The sequence below is a fragment of the Panthera tigris genome, chromosome B2 (genome assembly GCF_018350195.1).
Source record: "Panthera tigris isolate Pti1 chromosome B2, P.tigris_Pti1_mat1.1, whole genome shotgun sequence".
NCBI lineage: Eukaryota > Metazoa > Chordata > Mammalia > Carnivora > Felidae > Panthera > Panthera tigris.
Genome location: NC_056664.1, coordinates 21,844,492 through 21,864,621, shown reverse-complemented (window position 1 = coordinate 21,864,621; position 20,130 = coordinate 21,844,492).

Genomic DNA, 20,130 nt, shown 5'->3' with positions numbered 1-20,130 from the left:
AGAAGCCTTACCACACAATAAGTTAATACATATTTTGTATGTTATATGTATTAAATGTTGTATTCATACAACAGAGTAAGCTAGAGAAAAGAAAATGTTAAGAAAACATAAGGAAAAAAATACACTTACAATACTGCACTCTATTGAAAAAAAATCAGCAAAGACATGGGCACTGGCAGTTCAAACCCATGTTCCGTTTTCAATTACACATATGCATGCTGTTCCAGGGTGTGTATCTATATATTTGGTGGGAAGGGCCCAAGGCCAGCACTCAAGCACAAAGCTGAAGATCCATTTGGGCAGTGTGACCAGGTCACTTAGAATGTTTGAGCATAAGGAACAGAGACTCAACTCAGTCTTAGACATACAGGGGCCTCCTTGGCCCCTTGATTGCTGAGCCCCCACGTGTTTCTGGCACCAGCTTTGATTTGCCGCAGACACTAACACTTCTCATGGTGCTTCACCTCTATTTCTCCATGGTTCTTGCACCTCTGGCCCTCTGAATACTGCTTTCACTCTCAGTCTTTCCTATAACAGCAAATAGTTTCACACTATTTTGTCCAGTGTACAAAAGGAAAGAGACACCCTTCTCCCAAAGCCCTGCATTCCTTCTACGTGCAAAGGCTTGGGTCACATGACCTCTCCGGGCCCTTTGCTTTGGCCCTGCACTGATTGGCTTAACCTAGGTCATGTGACCCGGTACTGTGCGGGATCAGCCTCAACCCGGCTGGAACCACACTTGTCCCTAAGTGTAAACTGGGGGAGTTGGACAGGGGTAAAAGGAGAAAGGGGGGAAAGATGCCAGGAGGCCCTAGCATGTCTGGAATTAGATCAGCACTGCAGTCCTAACCCTCCCCTAGCTGCTAACCGAGTGACTTAATTCTCTAACCTTGGCTTGCTCACCTGCAAGTGTCAGCGGTGACACCTGCCTTATAGAAGTACTGAGACTTAAGAAAGAATGCATGGCAGACACTTAGAGCTTGGCAGGTGACTCAATAAAAGGGAGTTATTATTATGTCAAGGTGGTGCCTCGTCCCTTTGGGCTGCTATGACAAGAGTCCCTTAACCCGAATGTTTTGTAAACAATAGACATTTATTTCTTACAGAATTTTGGAGATTGGGAAGCCCAAGATCAAGGTGCTGGCAGATTCAGTGTGTGATGAGATGCTGTTTCCCGGTTTATAGGAGCTGTGTTCTTGAACATGGGGGAAGTGCAAGGCAGCTCTCTGGAACTTTTTTCTTAAGGGCACTAAGCCTATTCATGAGGGCTAGACCCTCATCACCTAATCTCCTCCCAAAGGCCCCACCTCCAGATACCATCTCCTTGGGAGTTAGGATTTCAACATGTGACTTAGGAAGGACACAAACCATTTGTCAATAAGAGGTAGGAAGGAGCTAAAGCCCCTTTCCCTAATTTACTTCTCCTGTCACTCCTACGTGATTGAGGCAGTCTTCCAGCCCTGCCCTTGCCCATAAGCCCACATTCCTTTTTAAGTATTCAGATGATTCCTTGGCATCTAGATATCTTTCTTCTAAGTGCAGCTAGTTTTATCAGACCTGGCATGGGGCATGTCCACTGAGCCTCGTCCTGGAACCATGAACTCCAAAGAGGATTGAAGAGAAATATCCAGGTCCAAATTTCCCCCAAACAAAAACATTCTTTTTTTTTTCTTTTTTTACATTTATTTACTTTTGAGAGACAGAGAGAGACAGAGCATAAGTGGGGGAGGGGCAGAGAGAGAGGGAGACACAGAATCCAGAATCTGAAGCAGGTTCCAGGCTCCAAGCTGTCAGCACAGAGCCTGACGTGGGGCTTGAACCCACAAATTGTGAGATGGTGACCTGAATCTAAATCAGAAGCTTAAAGGACTGAGCCACCCAGGCGCCCCTTCCCTAAACAGAAACATTCTAACCAGGCCAAACAGGCCCAGGAAAGAAAATGTGCATAATTCTTAATTAAATTTGTTTCTTGTAAAAGGAAAAAAGCAAAGAAAGGATACACATGCAAAAAGGAGGAACTAAATGTAACATCTGCACATTTAACTATTACATCTGCCTTCAGCGAAAATAACCCAAAATAGCTAGCAAGAGAAGGGAAAGGGCCACATCCTGATTTTAACCCGAATTGTGAGGGAGGCAGTTCATCGGGTCTCAGCAGTTCAAGTTCAGATTTGAATCCGCTGCATTTTTTGTCAGTCAGCAAAACAAGTTCCTCTAATTTCCTGATCATTTTCTCTGGCAGGCAGGGGCTCCAGGAGAATTGGGAAAGAGCTAGTTTACATCCAGTTTGTAAATAACTTCAGTGGCTCCATTTGGAACTGAAGGCTTCAGCTACCTTCGGATGCACCAGACTGAACTTTCTTCCCACCCCCCCCCTCCGCTCTCCTCTCACCTAGCTTTCCTTTAAAATGTGTGACAAAACCAAATTCTTTCCCCCAGTATCTTGGTCTCCTCACTCCTGTGGAAAAGAATTTATGCATGGATGTTATTTCAGCTGAAAACAATGATTTCTTCCCTTAGCTGGTATTTTTATGGATTCCCTGAAACCCAAGCAAGGTCTAGAAAAAAAGAAAACATCCATGCCGCAGAAGGCTGTACCATTTTATTGTGGCTTTCCCTTCTTCTATTCAGAAATGGAAGAGAATTTGAGAAGGGGCCAGAGAATATTATAGAAATGATCAAAGGGATACGACCAGGCTTCAGCATAAAGAGAAATTAAAAGGATTTTAAATGAGCGGGCTTAGAAAGATAGCATCTGAGAAGTCAGAACAACAACAATAATAAAAATAATAATACCATGGCTTGAAAGCTAACCATTATTTGAGCATTTGCTATGTGCCAGACATTGATACATATACACATATTTTTCCTATCTCAATAACAGCCGGTGCGCAGGTGATAAGGTAATTCAAGTTGTAGAAGAGAAAGCTGGTGTTACAGAAGGGAGGTAACCACCCGCCCCCCTCCCCCACTCCCGCTTCCCATGAGCCCAGCAGGCTGGGATTTAAATCGGTCTGACTGCAAACTCAGGTTCTTGCTGGCTGATGATGCCCCTGGTTGCTTGGTTGGAGGTCATATAGTAGGGAGCACTTTATGGGTTTAGCTGTGGGCTTGCAGAATTTAAGTCAAGAAGCAACCAGGCTATAAACAAAGGTGGGCTAATAAAAAGTTCTATTAACCCATTGATGAGAGCAGAAAAGAAAAAAAGAAAAAAAAAAAGACCATGAATGTTTAAGGAATATACTGAACTACTGAGTTTCATGATTTGAAAGAGCTACACTCTTCAACAACAACCAACACACAAAACAAAACAAAAATCTCTTGGTCATTCATGTCAAACCTGCCTGGATGAATTGGATGAATAGTCCAGGAGAGCCTTGCTTTTTCACTTTCTCCCTTCCTCCTTCCATCCCTCCCTTCCTGCCTCCCTTCCCTTCCTTCCATCTTGTTTTCTTTCTTCCCTTCTTTTCTTCAGTAGATTTTTTATCCAGCACCACCTACTTGCTGACCACTGTATTAAAGATAGTACATAGAATATAGAAATGAATAATACATAATTCCTGTCTTATATGTTAGGCAAAGGAAAGAAGCAAAGTATCAAAAATCTTATAGGATGGGTAGTCCATGGTAGGTAGCAAGAAAGAGATACAGAACACTCTGGCTTCATGGGGAGGGTGTACAGGGTTGGCTTAACGCTGGCCCTTGAAGGATGGATGACATTAGAGAGCCTGGTGCCCATGATGGAAGCAGTCCCAGCTCTCGCTTCCTGGCTATCAATCTGGTGTTTCATTCCCAGTGACTGGCACATACTGTATTTCTGCTATCATTAGGCAATGAATTTGATTTTAGATGAAATGAAGTATATAATAAAACACTCTCACCCAAGCACAAGCTTTTCTGTTAATGCTTAGTTACAATCCCCAGAACTAAAAGAATCAGCAAGCGTTTCTTGAAGCTTATTGTGAACCCACATCTCAGTCTGAGCCCATCTCCCCATCAAAGGGTGCCCTTGCCTCCCTCTCGAGGAACTCCTTTCCATCCCTCCCTGGTGAGAAGGTATTCTCTTCACCAAGTGTACCCTCACCCCTGTCATGTTTAACTCATGTTGTCTTCATCCCTGAGTGTTGAGAGGTGTGGGTCTGACCCAGTAAGTGAGGGTCCTGTGTAGGTTCCCTGAGGATGGGATGGATGAAGGAGAGAGAGGGGATGCCAGCCTGAGAAGCACCTGGAAAACAGCATGGTAACCTGAACAAATGCAGTGAGAGGGGACCAGAGACTGGAGATGCAGGGGGGCAGGGAGCAGAGAGCAGCTGTTTTGAGGGTAATAAGCAGCAGGTGTGAGGAAATTCAGGGTAGACATAGTACCCACAGAAGCCAGGAGGCCTGGATGGGCAGACCCATAGCACCTGGCCCTGTGCCCGTCAACCTTCTTCCCACATTTGTTTTCCAGAGCCCACGTAGTCATACTCATGTACCACGATATTCACTGGAGCCAAGATCATGGTCTTTGTAAGTTCTCCCCTGGGTCCCATCCCTTTGGACTGCTGTAACAAAAATACCATAGAATAAGGAGCGTATAAACAACAGAAATGTATCGCTCATAGTTCTGGAGGCTGGGAATTCCAAGATCAAGGTGCCGGCATATTCAGTGTCTGCTGAGAACCTGCTTCCTGGATCGTTGGTAGCTGTCTTCTCAGTGTATCCTCACCGAGGTGGCGGGGGCGGGTGAGGGCATTCTCTGGGGTCTCTTTTTTAAGGGCACTAATCCCACTCCTGAGATTTACACCTTCATGACCTAATTATCTCCCAAGTGCCCACCTCCAAATACCATCATCCTGGGAGGTAGATTTCAACATATGAATTGGGGAGGGGGGGTGCGGGGCACAGACACTCAGACCACAGCACTTCTTTCCTTTCCTCATCTCATTTTTGGTAACAAAACGGAAATACAGTAAAACCTTGGTTTGCGAGCATAAATCGTTCCGGAAACATGCTTATAATCCAAAGCACTTGTCTATCAAAGCAAATTTTCCCATAAGAAATAATGGAAACTTAGATGCTTTGTTCCACAACCCAAAAATATATATATATAAATAATTATAATACTGTAATATAATACAAAGTCACAAAGAAAATACAAAAAATAAAGAAAGACAAATTAAATTGCACTTACCTTTTGAAAAACTTCATGGCTGGTGTGAAGGAGTCAAGAAAGGAAGGGTTATTGTGTAGGACAACTTTCACCATCACTAACGGAATCACTGTTATCTATTGGCTTAATGGAATCTTTTTCTTTTTGAGCAACTTTAACAAGGAAACTATCCATTGACACTTGCTTTTGCCTCCTGAGGATTTCATGGAAATGCAACACTGCATTCTCTTTAAACATATTCATCACTCGCACTGCTATAGCCTTATTTGGGTGGTGCTTTTCTACAAAATTTTGCACTGCTTCCCATATTTGACATATCTTCCTAATCTCATTTAAAGTGAGGGATTCCTCTGCTTTTTTCCTCCTCCTCCTCTGCAGATGAGATGCAGATGTAGACTTCTTATAAAATCTTGCAATTTCCACCACACACATACCTTGTTCATACTTCTCGATGACTTCCTTCTTAACTTCCACCATAATCATAATCTCATAACCATGTTCAGTGCACTCAGAGTCTTAGAATCAGAAACAAGCCACTAAAGTCATCCACTGAGAGCTGCATCACACCTGTTCTCACCCTCGAGGAGTTGTTACCAGAGGACTTTCAAGGCTGGGGAAGCAGCTCTAAAAAAAATAAAATAAAATAATAAAATAAAATAAAATAAAATAAAATAAAATAATAGTGGGGCCCCTGGGTGGCTCAGTTGTTTAAAGGTCCAGCTTCGGCTCAGGTCATGATCTCGCAGTTCGTATGCTTGGGCCCTTCATTGGGCTCTGTGCTGACAGCTCAGAGCCTGGAGCCTACTTCAGATTCTGGGTCTCTCTCTCTCTCTCTTCCCCTCACCCCCCGTCTCTCAAAAATAAATAAACATTTAAAATTTTTTAAAGTAATTAAAAATCAACACAACTTTGGAAAGAAATAAATTCTCACCTTAGCAAAGGACACCATGTCATCTCTGCTGGATATCTTCAGGGTGGAAACCATGAGGTTGGCATCATGTTGTAGCTGAGCTCATGAGCACAAATGTACAGTCAAAAGGCATCCCATCTCCCCACCCAGCCCCTTGGATTTGTGGCAAAGCCTCAAGGAGAGAGAAGCTGAGCCAGAAGCTGACTTTATAATGTCAGGGATCCCGTGGCATTTTGTAGGGTCCAATAACCATGTGGCACCTGGGCAAGTGGGTAGAACACAGCATGGCTTGTTCCACAAACTTGGAAGAACCCAGCACAAAGTGGGGGAGGAGAGAATCAGGCCTGGCACAGGCTCCATGCTTCTCCAAAACACACAACAGTAGCTTTAAGAGCTTGGACAACAGCACCAGGGGAGGGTGGTGAAGAATGAAACAGGAAAGAGCTGCTCTTGAGCTGGCACGAGGTGCCCAGAAGTAACCAGCCTCAGATAAGAAGAGAGTCTGGAAAGATTCTGTAACATGCATGTGGAATGATAAGTCAGTGATATTTATTTAAGTTGTGATTGTTAGAGCATCTTCATATGAATCCACAGACTAACACAGAAATTCCAATTTTACTAGTGGGCAGGATTTCCCTTCCCCAGAGCCACATGGGAATAGGGAATCCCATTACCTTATCGTGTGATCCCACCCCAGCTCCTTCTGTTTCCCCACTTACATCTGGAACTGCATGTGGACCTACTTATAACTTTTGCACCATCCCCATACTATTGTTTTTCCCTCTGCTGGAAGAAAGACAGGTGTATTGTTTCTATTGTGAGTAGAGTTCCTTCTTCACCATCCTCCTGACAATAGCATCAGAGCCTATAGTCTGTTTATATTCTGGCCTGGAGCACACCCCTCAACCCCCACAGCACTCATTTACTTTACTTCTAAAGAAAATACGTGGTAGGGTCTGCAGGAGAATAAACTCCGAAGTCAGGGAAATTTGCAAAGTGCTAGACAGATATGTGCATGACAAGAATGGAATTTGTGGAGAACATTGTCCTAATTGCACAGATAATATTTATAATGAACATTTATTAGCCAACGGCTTAGGGCTTTATTATGTCCCTTCCCCTCTAGACTCCACAAAAACCAGATATGGTCTCAAAGTCAGGAACATGAGCCAGAATCCATATAATAAAGGTTCAGACTTCAGCTAATTTAGCTAATGAGAAGGGAATATAGTTAGTTGTCGTGGATCCAGTCTCTAACTGTGTCACAAGGACTCCTTGGGCAGACTTCCACCATGTAAAATAGGCTTTGTTTCAAAGGAGCAGCTGCCTTGTCATGCGGCAAGATCAAATTCCATGCTTGGGACTGCCACTGGGATAGATAACATCAATTATATGTGATTATAAAACATTATATGTGATTATAAAAAGGTACCCCTGGTGAAGCCAGAATCAGTGTCATATGACTTGGCAAGAAGATGACACTTTTGTGCCAAGCAGAAGAGTACTTGTCTTGTAGACAGACATGGGCCTATGCCCAGATACATGGCTTTGTAAGTGGGCACACACTGGATTTCAGTCCTCTGTCTCTGTTTGTGCAGTCCACAACCTATACAACCTAACCTAGTTGTCCATATCTAGCTTTGGAATTGTCTCCCACCACATAGCACATGTTCAAGAAAAAGAGCCAAATAAAGGGAATATTCTGACTCAAAGAGACATCATTTTGTGCCTATTGATTAAAGGTCCCTGATATCATCAATTACTCTACCCTACCCCAGTCCCCACTCACCACTACCAATAACCAACCTTAATAATGAGCCACCCTAGCTAAAAAGTTATTCTGGAGGTAAAACTGCTAAATGAAACAAATACATAGGCTTCCCTCTAATCTTGCTTGTTCCTGTCATTTTTCATTCCAACTCAGAACTGAGCTTGTTCTATTATAACAACAAAAAAGTTGTTAACATCCTTGTTCCATGACAGCCTTGTCCTTATAGAAAATACTGCTACTTCACCATTTTTAGAGTATCACTCCCTCCAAGAAGCTTTCCATCTCTGATACCCAGGCTGGGTTACAGGGGCTCCTGTAGTGCCCTCCCCTTGCCTTGACCATGGGGTTGCACTAACCACATTCTCCTGTAATTACGTGTTTACTTTCTGTCTGCCATACTGAGGCATAAGCAACCTGAGAGTAGAAACAAGGACTTATTCACCTTTGAACAAATCTTTCGCACTTGGCTTAAAATGTCTGATCAATGAATGGTCTAAGGAAGAAAAGTAATCTGGATTGCACACCGTATTAGTTTGCCAGGCTTGCTGTAACAAAAGTACCACAAATTGAGTGACTTAGAGCAACAGAAATTTATTGTCTCACAGTTCTGGAGGGCAGAAGTCTGAAATCAAGGTACCAGCAGGGCCATACTCCCTCTGAAGGTGCTAAGGAAGAACCATTCCGTGCTTCTCCTAGCTTCTGGTAGTCTGGTAGCCCCAGGCATTCTTTGGCTTATTAACACCTCCTCAATCCTATCTTCACATGGCCCTCTCCCTGTGTATCTTTCCATCACCTTCCCTCCATACATGTCTGTCTCTATGTCCAAATTCCCCTTCTTATAAGGACACAAATCATACTGGATTTGGGCCCCCTCTAATGATCTCATTTTAATTTGGTTGTCCATGTAAACACCTTATTTCCAAATAAGGTTATCCTAAGCTTCTGTGGTTAGGATTTCAACATATTGTTTGGGAGGATACAATTCAATCTGTATCCTAGGCCAAATAATGTGCCTATTATTTGGCCAACTTTAACACGTGGGTAATTTTACTTAATACTCATAGCAATCCCATGTAGTAGGTAGTATAATTCCCACTATTCATAATATTGCAAACTGAGACTCCATGGGAGAGCACAGGGTAGTAATTAGTGCAGCCAGGTTTTGTGCCCATGTGTATGTGGCCTTAACACTGGACAGAATGTCATGGTGAAGACGAGCATGAACGTGGGGTACAGATGGTCCTTAGCGGAAATTCTGCCCCTGGACCTCTGGGCCATGTGGCCTCCATGTCCCCACTTGTTAAATAGAGGCACTAATAGAACCAAAGTGTTCACGTCATTTGGAGATGCGGGGCAAGTAAAACAATCACCATATATTGTCTAGCACAGAAATTGACAAAAAAATTAGCTAATATTGTATCATGATGTCACTCTAACTGCATCTTCCGGAAAAGCAGCCTCAGAGACAGCACCAGATTTCAGTTAGAAATGAAGCATGAGTCTCCGGTTCATCTGTGAAGGGTGAGACTTTTCTAGCAAAGTCCACCCATCCTGTATTCACGGAGAAGCCATCTGTTTCCTTTCCAGCACCTCCTCCTCCAGCTCAGATATGGTATTCTGAGCAAAACAGGAATGTCCAGGAACAGCAGCCCAGCCCAGACATCCTCCCCTCTGACACAGCTTGCTGTGCCACTAGCCTTCTAATCTGCTCCTTGCTTATCTTTGTCCCTACTGTCACCACTTCACAATGACTTGTAACAATGGGGTACTTTAATGCAACCACGGGGATCCTCCAGAGAATCTTTCAGTCAAAGGATACAGGAGGCAGGAGAAGACCTGAGTCCTGAGTCCTGAGTCCTTAAAAATCTCCAACAAAGCAAAACCTATACTTTTCTAAAAGGTTTTTTCATTAACCAGCAGCTTAACAGTCCTAATGTCTTCATCTCACCCAAATTCCTTTCCTTCTTTTCTTTGCGCTTAATGTGGTCTAAACTTGAGAGCGTGGTGCCATTGAAAACAGATCAGGGGTGAGCATGAGCTACATCACTTCCGGGTTATGTGACCCCTGGGCAAGCTACTTAATTTTTCTATGCCTCGGTTTCTGTAAAATGGGATAACAGTTTCTGCTTCACAGATCCTTGTGTGGAATATGTAATATGTAGGGCTTAGTGGGCACTCAATATATATTTTCTCTTCTCTTTCCTTCCTCCTTTGAGCCATCTATAATTGCTCATATGCAAACGCATGATATTTATATAGAACATCAGAACAATTCTAAATACTGACTGGAAGATAATATAGACTCTAAATCTACTGATGCAACTTGTGTCTTAAAATACAAAGGTTAGTTTGGTGAAAAAATTTGAAGATAGCAGTGATGGTTAAACAACCAAGTGAATGTACTTAATGCCACTGCAAACTTAAAAAATGGCTAAAAGTGCACATTATGTATAGTTTACCAAAAATTTTTTTTAATTTGGAAAAAATTAAAATGAGTTCATTCTGAGTCTATTCCTTACTGGGCCAGAAAAAGAAAATGGAACCATAAGTGTTTAATACTTGACATGGCCTCCCCATTAATCTAACATTTTTCACAAAGTGTTGACTATTGTATAAATCTTTTCAGATTTCTTTGATCCTGAAATTTTGGCAGACATTAACGCTATAATAAAAACGTGTTCAAAGGCATTGTTTAGATTTTTCTTAAAATGCTTTGTTCTTTGTAAGGGTAGTAATCCCTTCAACTGAAGCTGGGAACAGATTCAAACTCTCTTAATGGAACAGGAAAATATCTCTTATCAGGGAAGTGCAGAGAGGGAAGATCTTGGCCCTATTGAGTTCCATATTCTCAAGAAGCTTCTCCCCCGCCCCCATGCTCCCCCCCCCCCTTTTTCCAAAGGAAAGAAAAGAAAGGAAGGTCTCTGATGCAAACAAACAATTCTGTTTAAATATCCCAGAAAGAGTGAAAAAGGGAGAAAACTTCATTCAGAATCAGTTGCCTTGAGCACTTTGACCTTGGATTTACCTGCAATGTTTTTTTTCAGTCCTTATTATGGGCTTGCTTTGAAGAGCACTGTGCTAGATACTTTCTCACAAGTGAGGTAGTTTAAAAGTCACCACTATCCTGTAAACCAATATCCCCATTTAAAAGATTTTTTAATGAGGTTCAAAGAGGTTAAAATCAATTATCCAATTATCATGACTGAAACTAGTACGGTCAGTAATTAAAGTAGAACTATTCTTACAGAACTACATTTTTGATAAAGTATGGAAACCAAGCATATGGAGTTGTGCAGAGTATCAGCCCCCAACCAGGACTGTTGTCCAAACTCTTGAAGCTATGCGAGGGTAGAGCCTCCTGCTTTAGGGCAGCACGGAGCCCTGCCTGGTGCTGGCTTGCCCTTCCTCATCATTTTGCTGACATACTTGCAACCTAGTCACCCATGTCTCTTCACAGAGTGTTCATCGTGTCTATCCCACCAGGCCCTGGGATAGAGGCCAGGTCACCATGTGAACGAGGTGGACACAGCACTTGCTCTTAGGGCACTTCTGATTTGATGGGCAATAGCAACAGGGGAAGTACAAACTGTGAACACAGGACCCTACGGTCCCCACCTGTGTGAATCTCCTGCCATTGCTGTGTTAAATCACCACTAACTTGGTTTGCACAAGTGTATTATCTTTCAGCCTGGAGGTCTGAGGCCCGAAATAGGCCTCTAGGTCTAATACCAAGGTGAAGACAAGACTGTGTTCCTTCTTCAGGTCCTGGGGAAAAATCTTTTCCCTTGCTTTTCAGCCACCCACATTTCCTGACTCCTGATCTCTTTCCCTGTCTTCAAAATGTTGCCTCTGTGTCTTTCTTCCAGAGTCACACCTTCCTGGAGTGTCTTCCCCTGACCACCTTAGAGACCCTTGTGATTACATTGGACCCACCTGGATAATCCAGGAGGCTTTCTACATCTCAAGGTCCCTAATCACACCTGCAAAGTTTTTATTTTTTCCATATAACATAACAGGTTCTAGGGATTGAGACAGAGACGTCTTGGAGAGCCTGGGTGGCTCAGTCGGTTGAGCATCCGATTCTTGCTTTTGGCTCAGGTCATGATCTCACAGTTCGTGAGCTCGAGCCCTGCATCTGGCTCTGTGCTTACAGTGCAAAGCCTGCTTGGGATTCTCTCACTCTCTCTCTCCCTCTCTGCCCCTCCCCTGCTCTCTCTCTGTGTCTCTCATTCAAAAATAAATAAATAAACTTTAAAAAAAAAGACAGAGACACCTTTGGGGGCTCATATTCTGTCTTCCTCAACAAACCAGACTGAGGGATATACCTAGGCTCCCAAAGGAGAGGATGATTTCAGAAAGACCCTTTCCATTTTTTTAACAAATGAAATAAACCCCTTGTTAAATTATATTCAATCCCAGTGCTACCAAGTAACAGCAAAACCCTGATAATCTTGAATCATTCATAGTTATGGAGAGATAATGTGTTTGTCTGAACTGCCAGAATCAATGTAAAACTATTTGTGCATGGTAGAGCAGTTTCTCAAAAAATTAAAAACAGAACTAACACATGATCAAGCAATTTCCTTCCTAAATAACTGGAAAAAAATTGAAAGAAGTGACTGGAACAGATACTTGTATGGTCATGTTCATAGCAGCAGTATTCACAATAGCCAAAAGGTGGAAAAAACTTAAGTGTCCATTGATGGATGAATGGATCTAAAATGTGGTCTGTACATACAATGGAATATTATTCAGCCTTAAAAAGAAGGAAATTCTGACACGAGTTACAACACTGATGAACCTTGAAGGTGTGCTAATTGAAATAAGCCAGTCATAAAAGGGATGAATACTGTATGATTCCACTTCTATCCAGTACTTAGAGTCATCAAATTCATAGAGAAAGAAAGTGGAGTGGGGGTTGCCATGGGCTGGCAGTGGGTGAAATGGGGAGTTAGTGTCTAATGGGGACAGTTTCAGTTTGGGAAGATGAAAAAGTTTTGGGGACAGATTGTGGTGATGGTTGCACAACAGTATAAAGGTACTTAAGGCCATTGAACAAGTGGTTAAGATGATACATTTTATGTTATGTATATTTTACCACAATATAAAACAAAGGTCTTTGTGGATTTTTAATAGAGTTTTGATCATTAAAAAATGAAATAGAAATACCAAACAGAGGGGAACCTGGGTGGCTCAGTCAATTAAGCATCCAACTTTTTATCTCAGCCCAGGTCTTGATCTCAGGGTGGTGAGTTCAAGCCCTGCATTCAACTCCACACTGGGTGTGAAGCCTACTTAAGAAAAGAGAGAGAGAAAGAAAGAAATATGAGGCAGAGAAGCTTTGATGAAGTGTACATACAGCCTTTTGCTCAATTCTTTGTATTTTTCAGACCTTCTACTCCCAAAGTTTACATTGATCTAAAGGGTCAGACCAGGTAGAGACGGCAAAGGGGCCAGGCTGTCCCCAGAATGCTGTCCTCTGCCTTGGAGTCCAACCTAGGATGTCCTTCTTTTTTATTTTGCCACACCCCCACCCCACATCCCCCATTTCAGTCCGTTTTTTCAGGAACTCTTTGACAGCCAGCTATTCCACAAGTACCTGAGAAGTAATAGCTTTTCCACACCACCCACCTGCCTGCCTCAGAGTCCAGGGGAACACGAGGGGATTTGCCTACCATTTGTCCTTGCAAAGGGACCCACAGAGCTCCAAATCTTGAGGTGTAGACCATAAATCTCAACTATTTATGTGCACTTCTCTGTATTATGTTTGTTTCTCTGGGAGATTACGTTTCTCTTAAATGTTTCCAATTTTCATTCAGTACCTTTATTCTTCCTTTCTTGTTGAAAACATAACACAAGTCTGTCTCAAGAAGCTCACCAGCTTTGCACATAACCCAACACGGAGTTTCAAACCCATGTAAGAGAGAAAGTGTGTGCCTGACAGAGCCTGGGTTGGCCCCAAGAATTCCCAGGGCTCTCAGAGCCCTCCAAGACACAGGCATGTGGGATCCCTGTGGGGTGAGAGAGAAGAGTTGGCATATTGAGAAAGCTACATGAAACATGGCTGCTGATGTGACCCATAAGCCACGCTATTCCACACAGGCCATGGAGGCCCACAGGTGTGGAGAAAAAAAACACGTTCTGAGGTAGAAAATAGTAGACCCTTAGGGATATTTTGTAAGTCTGTCAATAAAAAAGTAATACATGTAAAGTACTCAACACTAATACCTGACATATATACAGCAAATGCCCAATATGGGGACCTATCACTACTAGCTATTACTACATGACTTGGGACACATTTTGATCCAATCAAAACTGTGTTGGGCTTATCATGCCACTCAGAGATAATATGCCCTAAGCATTTATGGCCTCAGGAGAGACCCAGTGGTCTTTCTTCATGGAATTTAGAAAAAAAAAGAAAAAAGAAGCAGAGAATCAGCAACTGTGTATCTGAAAAATGGGCCCATGGGAGATTCCCATGTGTTTGGCAAGTGGAATGAAGTTCTTGTTCTAACTGCATGATTGTTAAGCTGCCTTCCAACTGTGACATGGTTCCTCACATAGACTCTTCTGCAAATGTAGCAGTGGGGTAGAATCCTAGAGTTCTCACTAAAATGGGAGTGGGGCCAGAGTCTGAGTTCCAATCCTGCCATGGACAATGAGTTGCCTAACTTTGAGTATGTGTTTTTGCCTCCTCAGGTCTCAGTCAATGGGCTAAATTATCTCAGCTATCTTTTTGGCCCTAACATCCTACATCTTTGAGCATTCTAGTCCACTGGCAATTATATTTTTCATAGCAACTAAATAAACTCAGTATTCTTTATCAAGTCACCTCTTCTGAGTTCAAAATGAACCACTTCCTCTGATCCTGGTTATTCCAGGGATAAATGATAAAAATTTAGTTTCTGGAATTACCAGTCTGACAGCAAAGCCTTAATCATGGAGAGGCACCCAAGATGTAGTCTTTCTGTCTTCCACTGCAATAGCCCCAGCTTCTTTTCCATCTGCAAAATAAAGGTGAGGTCAAACCTTGATTTGCAAAGTATGATTGAGCTTTAAAAAAAAAAAAAAACTCTAGGGAATGCAAGCTGGTGCAGCCACTCTGGAAAACAGTATGGAGGTTCCTCAAAAAATTAAAAATAGAACTACCCTACGATTAGTTAGGAATTGTACTAGCAATTGCACTACTAGGTATTTATCCAAGGGATACAAGTGTGCTGTTTCAAAGGGGCACATTCACCCCAATTTTTATAGCAGCACTATCAACAATAGCCAAAGTATGGAAAGAGCCCAAATGTCCATCGATGGATGAATGGATAAAGAAGATGTGGTGCATATATTCAAAGGAGTATTACTCAGCAATCAAAAAGAATGAAATCTTGCCATTTGCAACTACATGGCTGGAACTGGAGGGTATTATGCTAAGCAAAATTAGTCAGTCAGAGAAAGACAAATATCATGTGACTTCACTCATATGAGGACTTTGGGAGACAAAACAGATGAACATAAGGGAAGGGAAACAAAAATAATATAAAAACAGAGAGGGGGACAAAACATAAGAGACTCTTAAATATGGAGAACCAACTGAGGGTTACTGGAGGGTTCGTGGGAGGGGGGATGGGCTAAATGTGTAAGGGTCATTAAGGAATCTACTCCTGAAATCATTGTTGCACTATATGTTAACTAACTTGGATGTAAATTAAATAAATAAATAAATAAATAAATAAATAAATAAGTAAAATGTAACCAAAGAAAAGACTACTTAGAAAATTACTTTGGAAATACAGTGTATTCTGAAATAAAGTCTCAAGATATTAAAAAATAATAATAATAAATAAATAATAAAATAAAATAAAATAAAATAAAATAACCTATATTTAAAAATAAAAATTAAAAAAAATTAAAAACTCATGAATTATAAATTGTACATTTAAATAAACACAAGCTATGCTCTTCATTTACTTTACAAGTGTTGCTGGGTGACAAATTTACACTACCAGACAGATAGGAAGAAAGAATGTGGTCTGTTTTGTTTGGACCTGTACCTGATTCTGTTTTCCTCTTGATCTCCCACCTATCAGGTAGCAGAGGAAAGATAATTAATTATAGACTGATTTCTGACCTTAGTTAGATGCAGTAACTTAAACAATCCCTTTGATACTCATTCTTGGGAAAATTATATCTCAGTGCCCTCACTTCCATGTCCATCCCTTCCAAGATGTACTGGGTATATGGGGGTAGAGGCCTCCTATGACCTCATGGTGGTGGAATAAAGGGGTCTGGGGATCCAGGAACTATCCTCAGCCCCATTTTGTCCTGGTCAATCTGGCACAAAGGTGGCCTGATTTTGTCTGTTGGATCTGCCAGTCTGCTGATGACATTTGTGCCTCATGACCCTGAGGCCCGTTCCTTTCCGGTGGATCCTCCCACTGACTTAGCCTTCTTTCAGCTCTTACTGGTTGACAGCTGAGTCTGAGTTCCCTGACCAGGCTCTGTCGTGGGGTTCCCCACCTTACCACAGCAGACCATAGCTTTCAGCCCAACATTTACACTATGTGAGAAACTAGGTAAGGTTGAGAATGTTAACCAAATTTGCTTTCTGTCCAACTATGTCATACCACCATGCTGGATCACACCATGCTAGTGTGGTCCCTGCATAGCATTGTCCTTCAGGGTGCCAAATGGTAAAGAGGGGAAGCATATCCCACCCTCTGTTCCCCATGTTCCCTTTGATCCATCTGTCACCAGTACTGTGCTGATAATTTAGCAATAGACTCTCCAAGAGTTTGAAATGTTTGCAATTATCATGGTGCAAATATCCCCACCATGTCAAATTTTAAGAGTTTGTACAAGCCAGCTCCAACACACTTCTGATACTCAGACACTCTCAATCCTCCTCAGCATAAAAACAGAAAATTGCAACACACTTCCAACCAACCTCTCCTACCTCTTTTTCACTATTTTTTTCTCTCATCATCTCCTAGGATGGAAAGGGATAGATTTTCCCTCTTTCTCCTACCCAGAGCAGCAAGCTGCACAACTAAAGCATCTTCTCTATGCTATGGAATGAATAGAACCCCTCCACCCAAGATACTAAATAAGAGATAAAAATATTAGAAAATGGTTTCCTTTACCAAAACATGTTGTCAGGCTGGAACAATCAATTTTGAATGTCAGAAGCTGAACATCCAGTTATTCATATTAGATTGTTTCTATCAATCATCAAGTTCATTGATTCTTTTCTCTATCATTTCCATGAAGCCCACTTAGGTTTTAAAATGTTGGTTACTGTATTTTTCATTTCTAAAGTTCCTGTTTGGTTCTTTTCACCATTTAGTATCTTTTGTTTGTTCACTGAGACTTTCTATCCTCCCACTGTTTTCAAGAGGGTTTGCCATTACTTCTTGAAGCATTGTTATATTACTGCTTTAAAGTCTGCCAGATAATTCCAACATCTGTGACATCATGACTTTGGCATCTGTTGGTTATTCTTCCATGCAAATTAAAATTTTCCTGGTTCTTAGAATGCTAAGTAATTTTGGATTATTTCCAGGATATTTTGGATATTATGCTATAATACTCCAGGTCTTATTTCAAACCTATGGGGAATGCTGATGGTTTTGTTTAGGCAGGGAAACTGCTTTGTTTAACAGACTCTGTTGGGTTCAGCTGCAAGTTGTGAACAGCCTTCTGTCCGTGTGGTTTAAATATCAATACCATTTTCAAAGCTTTTGCAGAGTTATTCAGATGTGTCTCCCATGTTTGTCACCCAGTGGGCAGTCTGGGTGCTGGGCTGTGGTCTATCTAATGGGTCAGTGCTCAAAGTCTGTGTCTCAAAGTCTCAAAGTCCGTTCTGTTTAGGGTCAGATCCATGCATTTGCAGCCCAGTGGTGAGCCCAGCAATTCATAAACAATTTTACAAGATTGCTTTTCTGAGTTCCTTTTTCTCTGTGATCTCCCCAATACTTTCTGGTCTTTTCAGTCTCCAGCCAGAATGTTGGAGCTTATTTACTCACTATGACACACACTTGGTGCAACTGAGTCCATGCTTGGGACCAAGCAATGAAAAAAAGTTTAAAAAACATTAACAAGTGTTCAGTGCACCTTCTTGGACCACAGCTCTTCTGACTGGGGTTCTTCCTCCCTCAGAGTTTTGGGGCCCCCATTGCTGCCACTATTCCTGCTGCCACCAAAGAATTGCTTAGGGGCTGAGATGCAAGAGAATGGAGAAATGGGGGAAAACATGGGGAATTTCCCACTTTCTATTAGCATTAGGAGATCCCTTATCCACTCCTCAAGTCAGACCCAGAGAGTTTCTCCTAGATCTTTCTCTGTGCTTGTGCCACTTTCCAGGTTGCAGGTTGTGCTGAGTCCAGGAAACATTGGAAGGGAAAAAAACTCACAACTGGCTTAGTGGCAATTCAAATGCTAGTCTTCTTCCCTGATTCACTTGCTACTATTTACCTCCAGAGTCCTTAAATAGCTGTCCAAGTTTTATACTGATTTAAGGGGAGAAACTGGATGAGCTATGTTTAATTCATCTTATCTAGAACTGGAACCATCACAATGTAGTCAGAGAAATCTTTCTAAAGCACAAATATGCCCAGGTCACTCCTGTGCTGAATGTTCTGTAAAGTTCCCTCAAAGCCCTCCATCTGTGGTACCATCCACTCTATAATCTGGGTTTTCCTCCTCTCTCCAGCTTCCAGCGACTCCCACCTTTCAATCTACACTGAAGCAACACTGAGCACTTGAAGCTCCTGGAGTACACAGTACTCTCTTGACCACCTAAGCTTTTGCCCATGCTGCTCCCTTACCTAGAATGTGCTTACCCTTTCTTTCTTGGCTACTTCCTCAGAGATCTTAGTTGAGAATTGCTTTCTCTAGAAAAATGTTCCTTACCTACAAAATGGATTAGTTTTCCCTATAATGAGCTCCCATTGTAGTTTATCATAGCACTTCATCACTCTGTGCTAGAGTGTGAGCACTTTGAAAACAGGCACAGTGCTTTCATGAGTTTCTAATAAAGGATCTGGAGAATAGTATGTTCTAATCAGTACCTGTGGAATTGAATTGTATCCATATCAACAGTGCCCCTGAGAAATTGATTTTCCACCCTTGAGCTGCTGCCTCCCTTGCCATTTGGTTCTGTGCCAACAATATGCCCTACCCTGGATCTTAGACTCCACCCCAGATCCTGGTCTGCACCTCTCCAAACTTCCATTGTCAGAACCCCCAGATTTTTGGTCCCATCTTTAGACTCAGGTGACTGAGTGCTGCTCCCTCAGATGTCCACCCCTTGACCTCAGTCACTATCTGTAGAATTGAATAATATAAGTATTCACCATGCCCTAGGAAGAAGATTTCCTCCCCCAGACCTTTGTCCAAGCCCCTGGTAACCACCAGATAGTAATCACATGGAACATGATTTGGGGGTTCACTTTACCATCCCACCCCATCTGCCTGCCTAGACCTGCAGAGTACAAAAGAAATCCGATGTGCAAGCCATAGGTATAATTTAAAATTTTCTAGTAGTCACATTTTTAAAGCAAGAAAAAGAAACAGGTGAAATTACCTTTAATAATATATTTTATTTAACACAATACATCCAAAATGTATCATTTCAACAAAATAATATTTTAAAAATTATCCAAGAAATATTTGACATTCCTGTGTTCATACCAAGACTTCAAAATCCGGTTTGTATTTTATATTCACACACTTCTCAATTTGGGCTAGCCTCATTTCAAGTGCTCAAAGGCTACATGTGACCAATGGATGCTATATTGAACAACCTGTGACTGGAGACTGGGTATTAAATTGTTAGCAATAGCTAATGTTACTTACCCACGAGAATGTGTACTTACAACATGACCAGCACTCCATACTGAGCCTCTAAGACTTTTTTTATGCATTATCAAATTTAATTCCCACAGCAATCCCACAAGCTAGGGACTGTCACAAATGAGGAACGATCTCAGAAATTAAGCTCTTGACACAAGTGGTTCAGTGACAGAGCCAAAGCTAGAACCAGACTGGAGTATCTCCAGGCTCATGTACTTACTCCTCTTCTACTGCCTTCTAACCTGTGGGGCACTTAATAAACATGGAATTTGCTAACCCTCAGATGCCATTCATTGAAAATACACATAAGGGTTAAAAATTCTATGGATAGCATAGCCAGAAAGTTTAGATGGGTAAATTCATGTTTTGAAAGTCATCAGAGACAACAGTCATATACTTCTAGAAAATAGCTCATGTGCCTGGTCAAAGAATAGTTGAATCAATGACAAG